At 46.9% G+C, this 15,309-nt stretch overlaps 1 pseudogene; it reads right to left on the bottom strand.

Moving 5' to 3' along the window:
* Window positions 1-4,484: 4,484 nt before the first annotated feature.
* On the bottom strand, window positions 4,485-10,826 carry LOC142846723 (V-type proton ATPase subunit E 1 pseudogene; annotated as a pseudogene).
* Between the last annotated feature and the right edge of the window lie 4,483 nt (window positions 10,827-15,309).

Below are 15,309 nucleotides of genomic sequence, written 5' to 3'. Positions count from 1 at the left end.
AAGCATAAAGCGGGACATTCATCTCCCTTTTCCAGGCTCCTTCATCTTAGAGTCCGGTGCTGGAGATAAAGATAGAAAAGGCCTCCTGTGCTAGGGTATTAAGAGTCTCATATGTTACTCTTCAAGGGAATTTGCATCTAAAAAGCAGAGCCAAGCATCCTCCTCCAGTGTAGGCCAGATGGCCGCAAAGGAGGGTTTCCAGGCAATGTCCGCCAATAGTACTGCTATTTCTACCTAGGAGCCCGTCTGGGGCTCAGCAGTCCTTCTGGAGGGGTGAAGAAGCCAGCTCTGTGGTGGAGACAAGGCTGAGCCAGGAGTGGACGGATTGTAGCATGTTCAAAGATATGTCACGGGAATAATGAAGTGCCCTAGCCTCAGGCCAGGCTGACCTCCCAAAGTATGTGTTTGGGAGTTTGCAGCTGGAGCGGGATCGCTTGAAGAGAGCCAGGCCCACCCGGATGCAGGCGGGCGGCTGGCCTTCCCACCCCCACCTCTGGACCCAGCCATGAGCAGAGTCCTGCCTGACCAGCCAGCATCTTGAGGTGGTGGGCACCTTGCCTGGGCTGGACCTGCAACGTACTAGGACCACCCCTCGGGACACCCCCATGGGGAGTCACGGAGCCTATGTCAGTAAGGTTGGGTCAGGATGCAGGATGTGAGTGGGCCAGCTTCATGGGTGGCAGGGATGGCAGAGGGAATAGGGAAGAGCTGCCACTCAGAGTACCCTCCCTCTAGAGAAGAGAGGCAGCAGGGCAAGCAGACAGCAGTGTTCCCAGAGCCTCTCCTCCTCACTCCTGGTTCTCCACAAGATGCCCTCTTGTGGTGTTTTCAAGCACCCTGCTAAACGAAAGGGAATTGCTACTCTAGGAGGCATTTTGGAGAGTGAGACAGTTACAGGAAGCAATATAGGTCTTTGGACCAGTTGATTTCCATGAGATAGAGGTTGGTGACATGTGTGAACTCGGGCATCAAAGGCATGTCCCCAACCCAGACGGGCTGGAGTAGGGCTGGGGAGGCTATCACCTGGCAGAGAGTGCAAGGCTTCCCTCCTAGCCAGGAGCCCTGGTGACAGAGATCCCATAAATGTTTACATGCTTCTCTCAGGTCATGCTGTCATACCCAGAAGGCAGCGGGGAGCTCAACTTCAAACTGTTGGGTTCAGAGGGAGGGAGAGAAAACTCCATGGGCCTCAACCCAGAGATGATGGATCTGGTTTTAGTCTGGCTAATGTCCCTTCCGTGGGACTTGCTGGGGTATCCACAAATGACCAAAAGAGGCAAAGGCCATCGGGCTTCCTCTTCAGTGGTAGAAAAGAGGACTCCCTTTCAGAATGTCTGTACGCACCAATCCACATCTGGAGTGGCACCTCCGCTAACAGGCATGGAAGACAGAGCCCCGGGATCCTCTCTCAGCCTTAGCAGGATCATCTCACCTTCTCTGCCCACACACACCTCTCCCTGCTTCTTCTGGCCCAAGTGGCCAAGGTCTCAGATTGCTCATGTCCCCACAGCACCCACACAAACACAGCCTTTACACAGGGCAAAGACCAACAGCCATTCCTAGAGTCACATATACTTCTTCATGTGCATTCAGAGCTGTGTCTTGCTCAAGCACATTCATTTCACACCCAAACATACACACACACACACACACACACACACACACGGAAGCACTCAGCAAACAAATATTACACATTCTTACACATATACACTTTATAGTGTTCCCACCCCATAGCTTTCCAAATGCATAGAATTTTCTGAGTAGACTCCCACAATCCATATTCATATATACATATCCACACATCCATATATATCCACGTATTCCTACATGTGTACACATAGTCATATATATTAGCATTTTAGCATTAGCCTCACAAAGTTTATAGAGAGTGAGAACTGCCAAGTCCAGTCCCCTTTCCCTAAGACCTCCTCTTCACAGCCTGCTGCAGTCGCTTCCAAAAGTCCTTCCCCTCAAGACACATATGGGTTCTCTGCTACACGGCTTTGTCAACCAGTCATTTCTGATCCTTTTCACATGAGTCACAAAATTTGCCTTGTTTAAATCACTCCCCAGTGACTAAAAGCAATCTAAAAAGGAAAGGGTTTATTGGGCTTACACTTCCACATCACAGTCAGTCACTGAAGGAAGTCAGGACTGGAACTCAGGGCAGAAACCTGGAGGCAGGAGCTGATATAGAGACCATGAAGACCTGCTTGCTATCTTGCTCCCCATGGCTTGGTCAGCCTGCTTTCTTACAGAAACCTCAACCACCAGCCCCCGGATGGAACCACCCACCATGGACTGACCTCCCCGACCAGTCACTAATTGGGAAAACACCCTAAAGCTGGATATTATGGGGGCATTTTTTTCAATGGAGGGTCCTGCATTTCAGATAACTCTAGCTAGTGTCAACTTGACATAAACTAGCCAGGACAAGTGATCCCTTGTCAACTTGACACACAGACATCACTGTTAAGCTATAACCGTCCCTTTCTTGTTCATCCTGAAGCTCACACATTAACATCAACCTCACTTCTTTTACAAAATTTAAAAGTCTCACAAATCTTTACAAATTCAAACACTTTATTTTTTTAATGCATTGAATTATTTATTTTTTCTTTTCTATTTATTTATTTATTAAAGATTTCTGTCTCTTCCCCACAACCACCTCCCATTTCAATCCTCCTCCCCCAATCAGGTCCCCCTCCCTCGTCAGCCCAAAGAGCAATCAGGGTTCCCTGACCTGTGGGAAGTCCAAGGACCACCCACCTCCATCCAGGTCTAGTAAGGTGAGCATCCAAACTGCCTAGGCTCCCACAAAGCCAGTACGTTCAGTAGGATCAAAAACCCATTGCCATTGTTCTTGAGTTCTCAGTAATCCTCATCGTCCGCTATGTTCAGCAATTCCGGTTTTATCCCAGGCTTTTTCAGACCCAGGCCAACTGGCCTTGGTGAGTTCCCGACAGAACATCCCCATTGTCTCAGTGTGTGGGTGCACCCCTCGCGGACCTGAGTTCCTTGCTCGTGATCTCTCTCCTTCTGCTCCTGATTTGGACCTTGAGATTTCTGTCCGGTGCTCCAATGTGGGTCTCTGTCTCTGTCTCCTTTCATTGCCTGATGAAGGTTAATATTCAGGAGGATGCCTATATGTTTTTCTTTGGGTTTTCCTTCTTATTTAGCTTCTCTAGGATCACTAATTATAGGCTCAATGTCCTTTATTTATGGCTAGAAACCAAATATGAGTGAGTACATCCCATGTTCCTCTTTTTGTGTCTGGCTTACCTTACTCAGGATAGTGTTTTCTATTTCCATCCATTTGCATGCAAAATTCAAGAAGTCCTTGATTTTTTAATGCTGAGTAGTACTCTAATATGTATATATTCCATACTTTCTTCGTCCATTCTTCCATTGAAGAGCATCTAGGTTGTTTCCAGGTTCTGGCTATTACAAACAATGCTGCTATGAACATAGTTGAGCATATACTTTTGTTGTATGATAGGGCATCTCTTGGTATCAGTCCGAACACACTGAACCTGATAGAAGAGAAAGTGGGAAGTACTCTACAACACATGGGCACAGGAGACCACTTCCTACGTATAACCCCAGCAGCACAAACATTAAGGGCCTCATTGAATAAATGGGACCTCCTGGAACTGAGAAGCTTCTGTAAAGCAAAGGACACTGTCACTAAGACAAAAAGGCAACCCACTGACTGGGAGAAGATCTTCACCAACCCCGCAACTGACAAAGGTCTGATCTCCAAAATATATAAAGAACTCAAGAAACTAGACCATAAAAGGCTAATCAATCCAATTATAAAATGGGGCACTGAACTGAACAGAGAATTCTCAACAGAAAAAGTTCAAATGGCCAAAAGACACTTAAGGTCATGCTCAACTTCCTTAGCAATCAGGGAAATGCAAATCAAGACAACTTTAAGATACCATCTTACACCTGTCAGATTGGCTAAAATAAAAAACACCAATGATAGCCTTTGCTGGAGAGGTTGTGGAGAAAGGGATGCACTCATCCATTGCTGGTGGGAATGCAAACTTGTGAAAGCAGTGTGGCGGTTTCTCAGGAAATTCAGGATCAACCTATCCCTGGACCCAGCAAATTCAAACACTTTAAAATTCAGTTTGTTTAAAAAGCCAAACTTCCTTTTGAAACCTAAAACCTCTTTAAAAATCCAGTCTTCCCTCTGTGGGCTCCTATAAAGTCAAAATTAAGTTAAAGATATTCTTTTTCTTTCCACATAGACTTTTTGTTTTAAGAAATAAAGAATATTTGTGGCTTAGATTTTTAAATCACGTTTACAGATAAGGAAAACTAGACCCAAACAGTCACAGTGAACCTAGCGTTGCTGGAGGAATGCAAGCCCCACCTGCACTTGATACCCAATGCAGGGGACAACATGCACAACTCACTCTAGTCTAGACTAGGAGCAGGGAGAATGGGTCCTCAGTGAGGGATGTGCAGCACTCTCTGACCCCTCCAGTCCTGCTGCAGGACCAGTGCACAGCTGTGGTGTCAGAGGAGCTGGGGCTGAGTTCCTGCCCACACCAAGCAGCCCTCTCTTCTGTTGACACTGGGCATTAGCTGCAGAGGGTATCCACTGATTACCAGTATTGGAACAGAAAGAGGAGCCACACAGATATCTGCTGCTCCAGGACTAGTCTCGGATGAACTGCACCTCCCCAGGCTCAGTTCCAAAACCTCCTACTGGCATTTGCACCAAACAAGGCTCCCTGGGCTTCCGGCATCATCTGTTGAGCTAGGAGATCCAATTGGCTTTCCAGAGTGTTGGAAACATTTATCTCGCAATCCCCATCATAGATTTCAACTCCACCAGCTATTTCCTCAGGCAGGTAAGCCTCCTGGTCAATTTAGACATCACCATCTTTTTTGGTGGCAATTTTATACATAGAAATTGCTTTTTGTACTGAAGCCTTCACTGAAGGGAAATCTTGTTTTCTGCAACGCACAATAATACGAGGCTCCAACAGCTGGCACAAGCCCTGAAGGACCAGTCCGTTCCACAGCACTTGGTATCGAGTTGTATCTTTTACCACCTTGCTGAGTCTCTGTTTCACCTCATTTAGCAGATTAGTGATGAAGTCATCCCTTGCTTTGAGGACTTTGAGCCTTGCTTGATTCATCAGATTGTACATTTGATTTTTTTTTCTGCTCAATCTTTCTTCTCATAGTATTCCATAATCTTCAGTCTTTGGGTTTGCACAAGACGACCTTTCTCAATGCTGAACTCCTCTTCTGCCTTTGCATTGATTTCTTCTGCTTTCTCATTGGCTTCTCCTTTGATGACAGCCGCCATGTGTTAATCTGCTTCTGTACATCTGCATCACTGAGGGCCACGGCGAAGACGAAGCTTGGCCAGGAAACCGCCTCGAAACTGGGCTTTAAGTTGCAGTGGAGCAAACCCGAGACGAAAACCCCAAGTTAAAGAGGGCACTTCCAAGAGGGAAGTACCAGGGCACAGTCACAAGCTGAATATAGTAAAACAAAACTCCAAACTTGTAAATAACTCGATGTCCAATTATTTGGGGTTCACTCACTATCTTCTGGGCTCCTCCAGAGGGCGTAGGTCACTTCTCTGTTTCTGCCCTCTGCAGCATACACAGAGCGTGTCTTCCAGGCTCCAGCTTGCTCCTCAGCTCCATTGCTGCCCTTCTTAGTGGTCATCCCATAACAATGGCATCTCCAAAATGACGGGGCTTTGTGCTTCACCTGGCTGCACTTTGACCAATAGCTACTCCTGCCTCTTTTCAGAGACTCCAGTCCCGCTACACAGTGCCAGGACTCAGATGTTCTCTGTGACCCCTCACACCTTCAAACCCAGCACCACTGGTGACTCTTACACTACCAAGTTTGGCTGCCAGCACCAGACACCACCTGGGTCACCTCTGGAACACAGTTTCTGGATGCTGACTCTTAGGGAACAATTCCCAAAAGATTTGACCACAATGATGCTGGCTTCTTCTTAATCACAGTCAATTGGTCAGCTCCAGCTAACCAGCATCCATTGTCCCACAAGTCAGGGGTTCAATTTTAGAGGTTCTGGTCTCTTGTGAATCACAGTTAATTCTTCAGCTCCAACTGACCAGAAACCACAGATTCCTCACACAAAAGGCCTGATAAAGTCTTTGCTTCCTCCTGAAACTTCACAAGCCAGGCCTCCTTTGTCTGAATAGCTATCAACATCCTAATCTTCCAAGCTCCACAGAACATCCTACTGAGCTTTCAACACTCCATGTGTTTCTAGCCCAAAGTTCCAAAGCTCTTCCACAACCTTACCCAAAACAATATAGTCAGGTCTATCACAGCAATAACCCACTATCCAGGTACCAGCCTGTCTTAGTTAGGGTTTCTATTGCTGTCATGAAATACCATGACCAAAAGCAAGTTGGGAGGAAACAGTTTATCTGGCCTACAATTCCACATTGGAGTCCCTCATTGAAGGAGGTCTGGACAGGAACACAAAGCAGGAACCTGAAGACGGGAGCTGATGCAGAGACCATGGAGGGGTACTGCTTACTGATTTGCTCCCCATGGCTTGGCCACTCTGCTTTCTTATAGAACCCAGGCCCATCAGCCCAGGGATAGCACTACCCACAATGGGCTGAGCTCTCCCCCCATCAATCACTAAGAAAATGCCCTACAGCTGGGTCTTACGGAGGCATTTTCTCAATTGAGAGTCCCTCCTTTCAGATGACTCTAGCTTGTGTCAGGCTGACTTAAAACTAGCCAGGATACCAGTATCCCATCTATAGAATCCTTTCCAATCTATAAGCCCCTGCCACTAATGAAGCAATCCCTGGCTCTGAGAACAAGCCTGGGAACAAGCCTGAACCCTGAGAAGAGTAATCACTCAGGCAGGTGTGCCCTGTGTCATAGGTATGAATCTTGTGTCACTTGTGAGATATTGAAAGCCTTGAGGACCAAGGATAGAAATGTGACCCTTTTCCTTCTCCTGTGACTCTAATATGCCTACTGGACCTCAGTGCAGCTCTGCCCAGAGTACTGCCTCACTCTTGCGGTTTAATTGAAGCCTTCCTTAAAAGGCATCCACCCCTGCCTCAGACATACCCGGGCACAAATCCCAGCCCTTCTAACTTCATTGCTTGGGCAACCTATCTAACATTTCTGAGCCTCCGTTTTCTCATGTAAGATTTTAATACAGCGACACCTCTTCTGTAGCTCTCAGAAGAGGCCACGAAGTACTCTGAACAATTCCTGGCACATGGCGTACAGTCCAACATAGGATCTTCTTTGCCTCTCTCATTTCCCTGTCTGCAGCCCAAGGAGATTGACCCCACAGGCTGCAGCGGGCTGGAGCAGGTTCAGGAGAAGCGAGGGACACCTGGCTCCAGCCCACATCCACACACACAAGGCTGCATCTAGTCTGTTCCCTTCATGTAGGGTTCCAGAGTTACACGACATCTTTGATTAATAAGAAGCAGAAAGATAAGTCACATGATAATTAATAAATCATTAGCGGCATTACTTTTCATCAGATAAGCCCATTAATTGTTCCCATTTCCTTACAGAAAGCCCAGGCCTTGAGGCCCCTCACAGCGAGTTGATTTCATGATAAATACAAGTCGATGAAGGAAAGCAGAGCTGTGGTAGACCGAGCTGCATTGACCTGCAGGAGAGAGTGTGGCCAGCCCACACTCTTGGGCATGCTGGTTCAGAGTTCACCAAACAAGCACTGGTAGGGTTGGCTTCCCCAGTGAACCCAGAAATTCCTATCCCAGAGCTAGCCCACAGGTTTCCTCTCTGGAGGCAACACCGAGTGTCTGCCAGCATCCGGTGTAGCCACACTAATAAAAATGCATCTAAACTGAGAGGAACTTTACTGCACCTAAAAACCTAATGATACCCTTCATTGCATGTGGCAGAATAAGAGGCACAGGGACATGCCTGCCCATCCATTTTTTCACTTGTTCACCTCCATCCATCTATCACACAAATGATCAGAAAGCATCCATTGACGTGCAAGGGACTTGGGAAAATACATGGAAGAAAAAGAGATAGTGCCCACTTTATAGAGCTTATTTTTACTGTCTCTGAGTCCTTTATCCTTACAGAGAATGAAACTGATACAGGGAACTGCTTCCACAAGCCATATTGAGAGTCAGTGGCAAAACTGGAGAAAGGTCCTTCACTGTACTTTATGTCCCATCTCTTCCTTCAAAGACTCTGCAAAGGAACACTAGCCCTCCACATCCCCATCCCATCCCATCACATCCACACCCCATCCCCATCACATCCACATCCCATCCCCATCACATCCACATCCCATCCCTATGACATCCCCATCCCATCCCATCCACACCCCATCCCTATGACATCCACATCCCATCCCATCCCATCCCATCCACACCCCATCCCCATCACATCCCCATCCCATCCACACCCCATCTCTATGACATCCACATCCCATCACCATCACATCCCCATCCCATCCACACCCCATCTCTATGACATCCACATCCCATCCCCATCCCATCCACATCTCATCCCTATGACATCCACATCCCATCCCATCCACATCTCATCCCTATGACATCCACACCCCATCCCATCCCATCCACACCCCATCCCATCACATCCACGCCCACATCCCCATCACATCCACACCCCATCCCCATCACATCCACACCCACATCCCCATCACATCCACACGCCATCCCCATCACATCCACACCCCATCCCCATCACATCCACACGCCATCCCCATCCCATCCACACCCCATCCCCATCACATCCACACCCCATCCCCATCATATCCACATCCCATCCCTATGACATCCACATCCCATCCCATCCACATCTCATTCCTATGACATCCATATCCCATCCCATCCACACCCCATCCCCATACATCCACACCCACATCCCCATCCCATCCACACCCCATCTCTATGACATCCACATCCCATCCCCATCACATCCACATCCCATCCCATCTCATCCACACCCACATCCCCATCACATCCCCATCTGTCACAGAGACAGAGCTGGCCCTCCCGCTTTCATACCCTTGGGGATGGCTCACCCACATCTTTACCACCAGGGCCCTTTTGTGTTGCCTAGGCTGCCTAGGTGAGGTACAGGGGCCTCTCTCTCCAGTACTGCAACTGATGAAGGGCAGGGACAGCTATTGCTATCATGACCTCAAGGCAAGCTCTCCCACCTGCCACAGGTGATGGGGAGACATTTATTCCTCACCCACACCACCTGAAGGCAGATGAGGGGTGGGGTCAGATCTCCCACACTCAGGTTTTCATCTGTGCCCCATCAACAGGGTCAGCTCTACTGGGCAGCCCAGAAAAGGTGCAGGGCTCGCTTTCCTGAGTGCTGCAGCTGGTAAGGGGGAGGGTCAACTCCCTTGTGTAGCTGGAGGCTGCTAGTTCATTTCCCGGCCAACCCGGCAGCTTAGACCCAAAATAATCACACAGAAACCGTATTAATTAAATCACTGTTTGATTTCTGTTAATCTGTGTATCACTATGAGGCTGTGACTTCCTGGGTAAAGTTCTGGCATCTATCTTCAACAGCTCTATTGCTTCTCTCTGACTCTACCTCCTTTCTCCCAGAATTCCATAAAGTTAGTTTTCCCTGCCTAACTCTATTCTTTTGCCCTATCACAGGCCAAGACAGTTTCTTTAATAACCAATGGTATTCACAGCATACAGAGGGGAATCCCACAATTGAAACGGGGAGGTGATGTGGGAATTCCCCTCTGCATGTTGTGAATACCATTGGTTAATTCTTATTAATCCCACATCACCTCCCCTTTTCTCTTTAAATAAAAAGGAAGGTTTTAATTTTAGCATAGTAAAATTCTATATAACAAAACAGTTATCAAGCAAGAATTATAGTTACAATATTTATATCTATTTATTTCTTATCATAACTAAGAAAAACTAGAACTATAAATTCTTCAACTCCAGAAGGATATAATATTACCTAAGTAAACAGAAAGTGCATTGGAAGAAACTTCCAAAACTCTAGAATTGACAGAGACATCTCACTGTCTGGACAGTTACCCAAAGTTCTTCTGTACCATTGGGGCATCTATCTTCAGCCTACAGGTCCATAGTATCCAGAATGCTTTTCCATAAAGCAGGAAATTTCAAAGACAGTTCCACCTATATTGGCAATTTGTCAGTCATTTTCTTCCATTCCCTGCAGAGTGTCTAACAGACTCCTTCATGAAGCAGGGACCCTGAAGGACCATCTCATCTTTAGGCAAGTTCAGTAGTCATTTTCTGTGGGTCCTGCATGTCCAGTCCACACAGCACAACATCAAGCAATCCAGGCAAGAGCAGTTTAAACATTTTTAATTTTCCAGTACATCAAGGACAAATATAAACATCAGAGGGGGAGATTTCTGTAATATACATGATAAACCAATGATAAAGAGTTCCAAAGTTGAAGAATTTCAGATAAAGAATTTCACAGGTAATTCACAGAGGATAAGCAAAAGGCTAAACAGCCATGACTCTCAACCTGCACACTCTTGACTTTGAGAACAGGGACAGCATTTCAACCACCATCACCACCACCATCCCCCCATCATTACCAATAACCACCATCACCACCACCATTACCATCACCATCACCACCACCATCCCCCCATCATTACCAATAACCACCATCACCACCACCATCACCACCACCATCCCCCCATCATTGCCAATCACCACCATCACCACCACCATCCCCCCATCATTGCCAATCACCACCATCACCACCACCATCCCCCCATCATTGCCAATCACCACCATCACCACCACCATTACCATCACCATCACCACCATCACCACCATCACCACCACCATCCCCCCATCATTACCAACCACCACCATCACCACCACCATCCCCCCATCATTGCCAATCACCACCATCACCACCACCATTACCATCACCATCACCACCATCACCACCATCACCACCACCATCCCCCCATCATTACCAATCACCACCATCACCACCACCATCACCACCACCATCACCACCACCATCCCCCCATCATTACCAATCACCACCATCACCACCACCATTACCATCACCATCACCACCACCATCCCCCCATCATTACCAGTAACCACCATCACTACCACCATTACCATCACCACCATCACCACCACCATCATCCCTACCACCACCATGGCTGCCCTATTACGAGATCCAACATGTCTCCAGGTACTGCCAAATGTCCCAGGAAACAAAAATCAACCCTGGTTTAGAACATAAAAATATGCACAGTCATCTGACTGAACAAGTAATTGAAAATTAAAATAACAATGTCACTTTCTCAGAATAGGAAGATTCTTAGGACAGATGCCAAAGGTTTGGGCAGGGGAATGTTTGTGGTTTTGGTTTGTGGGGACACAAACAAGAGACACAGTTTTAGAAAAGGAGCTGGCAGCACCGGGCAGTTCTCCAGATGTACCTTCCCTTGACTCAGCAATTCTCTGCTCCCACAGAACCGAGCACACGAGTGCACAGGACATACATCCAAAGGGTGCCTAGCAATAGATAACTGAGAATTCGGAAATTATAGTAGAAGGGGAAAGAACAATTAAACTATGGCATATTAAAGAAAAAATGGGAAATAATTGTTGAAAACATGAAATTAAATAAGGCAAGTTAAGAAAATATGACCTAGAATTTATTGTTAGAATACTGCATTCATGAACGCTTGTACATTCCATTATAAAATACTAATATTATAAGTTAAATGCTCTATTCACAAAAGCTTGTACACTCCTAACAGTGCTTATCCTTGAGACAGAATGTGGTTGAGGTGGTGAGGGGATTGAGCTTGGACAAGGAAGGGAATATCTTCCTGTTGTTTGCTTTGTGACAGTCTGTATGGCTCGAGTTGGAAGTGTCATAATTTTTTAAATAAACTCTTAAAAAATTCCCAAATTGAAAGCATTCATGCTATGCATGCCCCAGTAAGTGGGTCAAGCCACTCTGACCTCCGTGGACCGTGCCACTTTTTCCATAGATCAGATTCTGGAAGGTGGTACATGCACCAGGATATGGAACTTCACCTGCCGGCTGAAGTGAGCTGGAGCTTGACTACAGCAAAATCAGATCTGGGTGGAGTTTCAGCCATTGGTTAAGGACATGCTGGGCCAGGCATGTGTTTTCTTAGCAATTCCATGAAATGATCTGGAAAAGGGAGCTGGTCAAGCCCTAAGCCAGTTTTCTTCACTTTTACTACATGCTGTGTCAGTGGGCCTCCCCACTCTCTTCAGCAGCTGCTCTTGTTTCCTGGGCCCATGTTCAGTTTACAAATCTCTGGGCTCTGGTCCACTTCCCACCACAGTGAATTGTCCCCGGAACACAAAGAAAACAGAAGTTCTGAGGTCTGGAGCTATTTTTCATTCTTTATTTTCACAGCATTATAAATTTCAAGTTATGTTTTCAGCTTGGAACTTGCATCCACGGTTGGAAGCCGTGAGTTTGAAGCACAAGCGTGTTAGCAATGAAAGTATGAAACTCGGAGGCAAATCCAGCAGAGCCATGAGACACAGTGGGCGCGATGGACATGTTGCTAATCTCTTCCACGAGACCCCAAGTACTGTAAGAACCATCGCTCCACCCCAACTACACCCAGTGCACCAGTAGAGCAGCCCACTAAAATACCCTGGACCGAGCTGAGCGGACAGCACAGCAGAGTTACGGATCAGCATACAAAATCACAGTATGAGGTCGTTGCGACTACAGCCATACTGAAAAGAATCCCTCTGCGGTTTGAGGCACCATCCACCTGCCAAAATCAAACTACCAAGAATAAAACTTTCTTCCCAATAGATCCATCTATTCAACTTCTGTTTTTTTTTAAAAAAAAAAGTCTTATTGCTTTTGTTATTATTTTATGTGTACAGGTATCTTGCCTGCACATACATGTTATGTGCCATGTGCAAATCTCTTTATGCATATGTGTATTTGTAGGCATGTGTGTATGAACTTGTGTACGGGCATGTGTGTGTAAGTTCTGGGAGAAGTGAAAAGAGGGTGTTAGGACCCTGGGAGCTGGAATTCTAGGCAGTTTTGAGCTATTCGATGTGGTTCTGGGACCTGAACCCTAGCCCCTCTGAAAGAGCAATGGGTGCTGTTAACTTAGGATCTCTCCAACCCCTCCTTTTTCTTTTAGTCCTAGCTTCAGCATATGACAGAAAGCATATGCTTGCTTCTCGGAGTCTGGCTTGTTTCGCTTAACAGAATGATCTCTAACTCTTACCTATTTTTCTGAAAACAACACAGCTTCTCTATAAAGTTATTTGAAATGGGTTCTGTGTTGCCAGTTAGAGTAGCCTCCAACTCTCCATCCTCCTGCCTCAGTCTCTTAAGTACTGAAGACATGGGTATGTGCCACCACATCCAGTCAAAGTGAGTTAGTTAGAATTGCGCCTGGTGCAGTAGTGTTTGCGTGCCAGGGTTAGCAATGACATCCTCACTCCTAGAATTACCTATTATTTACTGAACTGCCAGTTGACCAGGGCAGAAAACCCTTCCCTCTTTTTTGTTCTGCAATCCCAGCTCTTGGCAAAAACTAGGTGATCAAAGACTGATGAAAAAGACAACTGGCAAGCTGGGTGTGCCTGCCCTCCAGGGACCCCGGCATCCCAAAAGCAGCAGTTCACCATCCTGAAGAGATGAAGGGTAGACCCAGCAGGGCTTGCTCCGCGGTTCAAGATCACCTGATCACTCACCATGGGTGTTTCTCAGGGGCAGACTTTCTCTGAGCCTGGAACAATTGCCCTCTTATCTTGATGGGTCATTGTGGTGCCATGACACCCTTGGCCAGAGATCTAGAAAAACTTCATTCTGAGGAACTTCTGCTGCCCGTCATCTGTGTTTAGAACAGCTGATTTGCCATCCCTTTTCGTAAGAGCCCTCCAGCCCATCACCCTGACATCTCTCTGAGGGCATCCTTCACATTTGAATCTCTCTGGCCACATCTGTGTTTCAGATCCAGCCTGACTCACAGTCCTCAGATTTAATATGGAGTCCTCCACACAGCTGCTCAGTCGAAGCCTAAGTCTCAGGCAACATTCTAGCCTCCCCAGCTATGCTTGATCGACTCCCCCCTCCTTATCTTAGTGGCCAGCCTACAGCTGTCCAAAGCCCCAGATCCAGCACTTCTGTGGCTGGTTCCCCTCTCTCCAACTGCCCTTGGAAGCTAGCTCAAAAATCCTGTCAGATTTGCATAAACTGTGGCTTACTCCGGGGCATGCTTCCACAGACAAAATGCTATGGCCTGAAAAATTCATTTCACACCCAGTTATTTGTTCATATTTATGTCTCTATTTCAGGGTGGACAAGCTTTTTGAAATTTATTTGTGTCCAACATTCATTCCAGAATACAGGACAAAATCATCTTTCAATAATAGTGAGCTATCAGCTGAATGAATGAATGAATGGCAAGACAGATATGTCTCTAGGGCCCTGTGGCGCATAGGAGTGCCACAGTGGTACTACTGACTATAATCCCAGCACTTGGGAGGTTGAGGTAAAATTTCAAGTTACAATCTATCCTAAATTACATAAGAAAAGAGAGAAGAGGGAAGGGAAAGATTATATTTAAACTTATTATATTTCTAGAAGTTCTTCTTTAGAAAAAAAATGACAAAAACAAAGAGGCCAGCCAAGAACTAGAAAGAAGTCCTGTAACATGCAGCCCAGGGCTGGCCAAGAACAGCTGTTTTCTGGAGAGCCCAAGGCACTCAGCTTGCTACCCCTTCCACTTCGTGTGAGTCCAACCCAGCCTCCTTCCCTTGGCATTGACTAGACACCTGTGTCCCTGCTTTAATCCCCAGGTAAGCTGCCTGTACGTAGCCTTGCACCTCCCCTTGTCCTGGCCATGGAAACATCAATAGTCCAGCACACCTGTGTGCTAGTGGTCATTGATCCATGGGTAGGGCCTAGCAGGACAGAGGCCTCAGCTTTTGAAGCGCTGACAAGGCTTCTCTACCAGGCCTGACCCTTGACCTGCAGGTGGGCACAGCCTTTGTCCCTGCATGTCCCAACCACTGTCGGTCCCATTGCAGAAACCCGTGAAGGTATTCAATTCAGGTCAGCACAAAGCAAAACAAACAGAAGGGCCAGGGGGCCAAGCCTGTATGGAAGGCTTTGCTGGACGGGGAAGCCACTGCTTGCAGTACAAGGGTAATCCTCACCAGGTAGGTCCCGCTGGACAGCACGGCTCCACCTGTCACAGCAGGTTGTGTATAAATGTATGGCCGAGGTCAGCTCTCCAAACAA

This window comes from Microtus pennsylvanicus, chromosome 3 (assembly GCF_037038515.1).
Source record: "Microtus pennsylvanicus isolate mMicPen1 chromosome 3, mMicPen1.hap1, whole genome shotgun sequence".
Classification (NCBI taxonomy): domain Eukaryota; kingdom Metazoa; phylum Chordata; class Mammalia; order Rodentia; family Cricetidae; genus Microtus; species Microtus pennsylvanicus.
The sequence above is the reverse complement of the archived record's forward strand: the minus strand, read 5'-3'. Positions and strand labels throughout refer to the sequence as shown.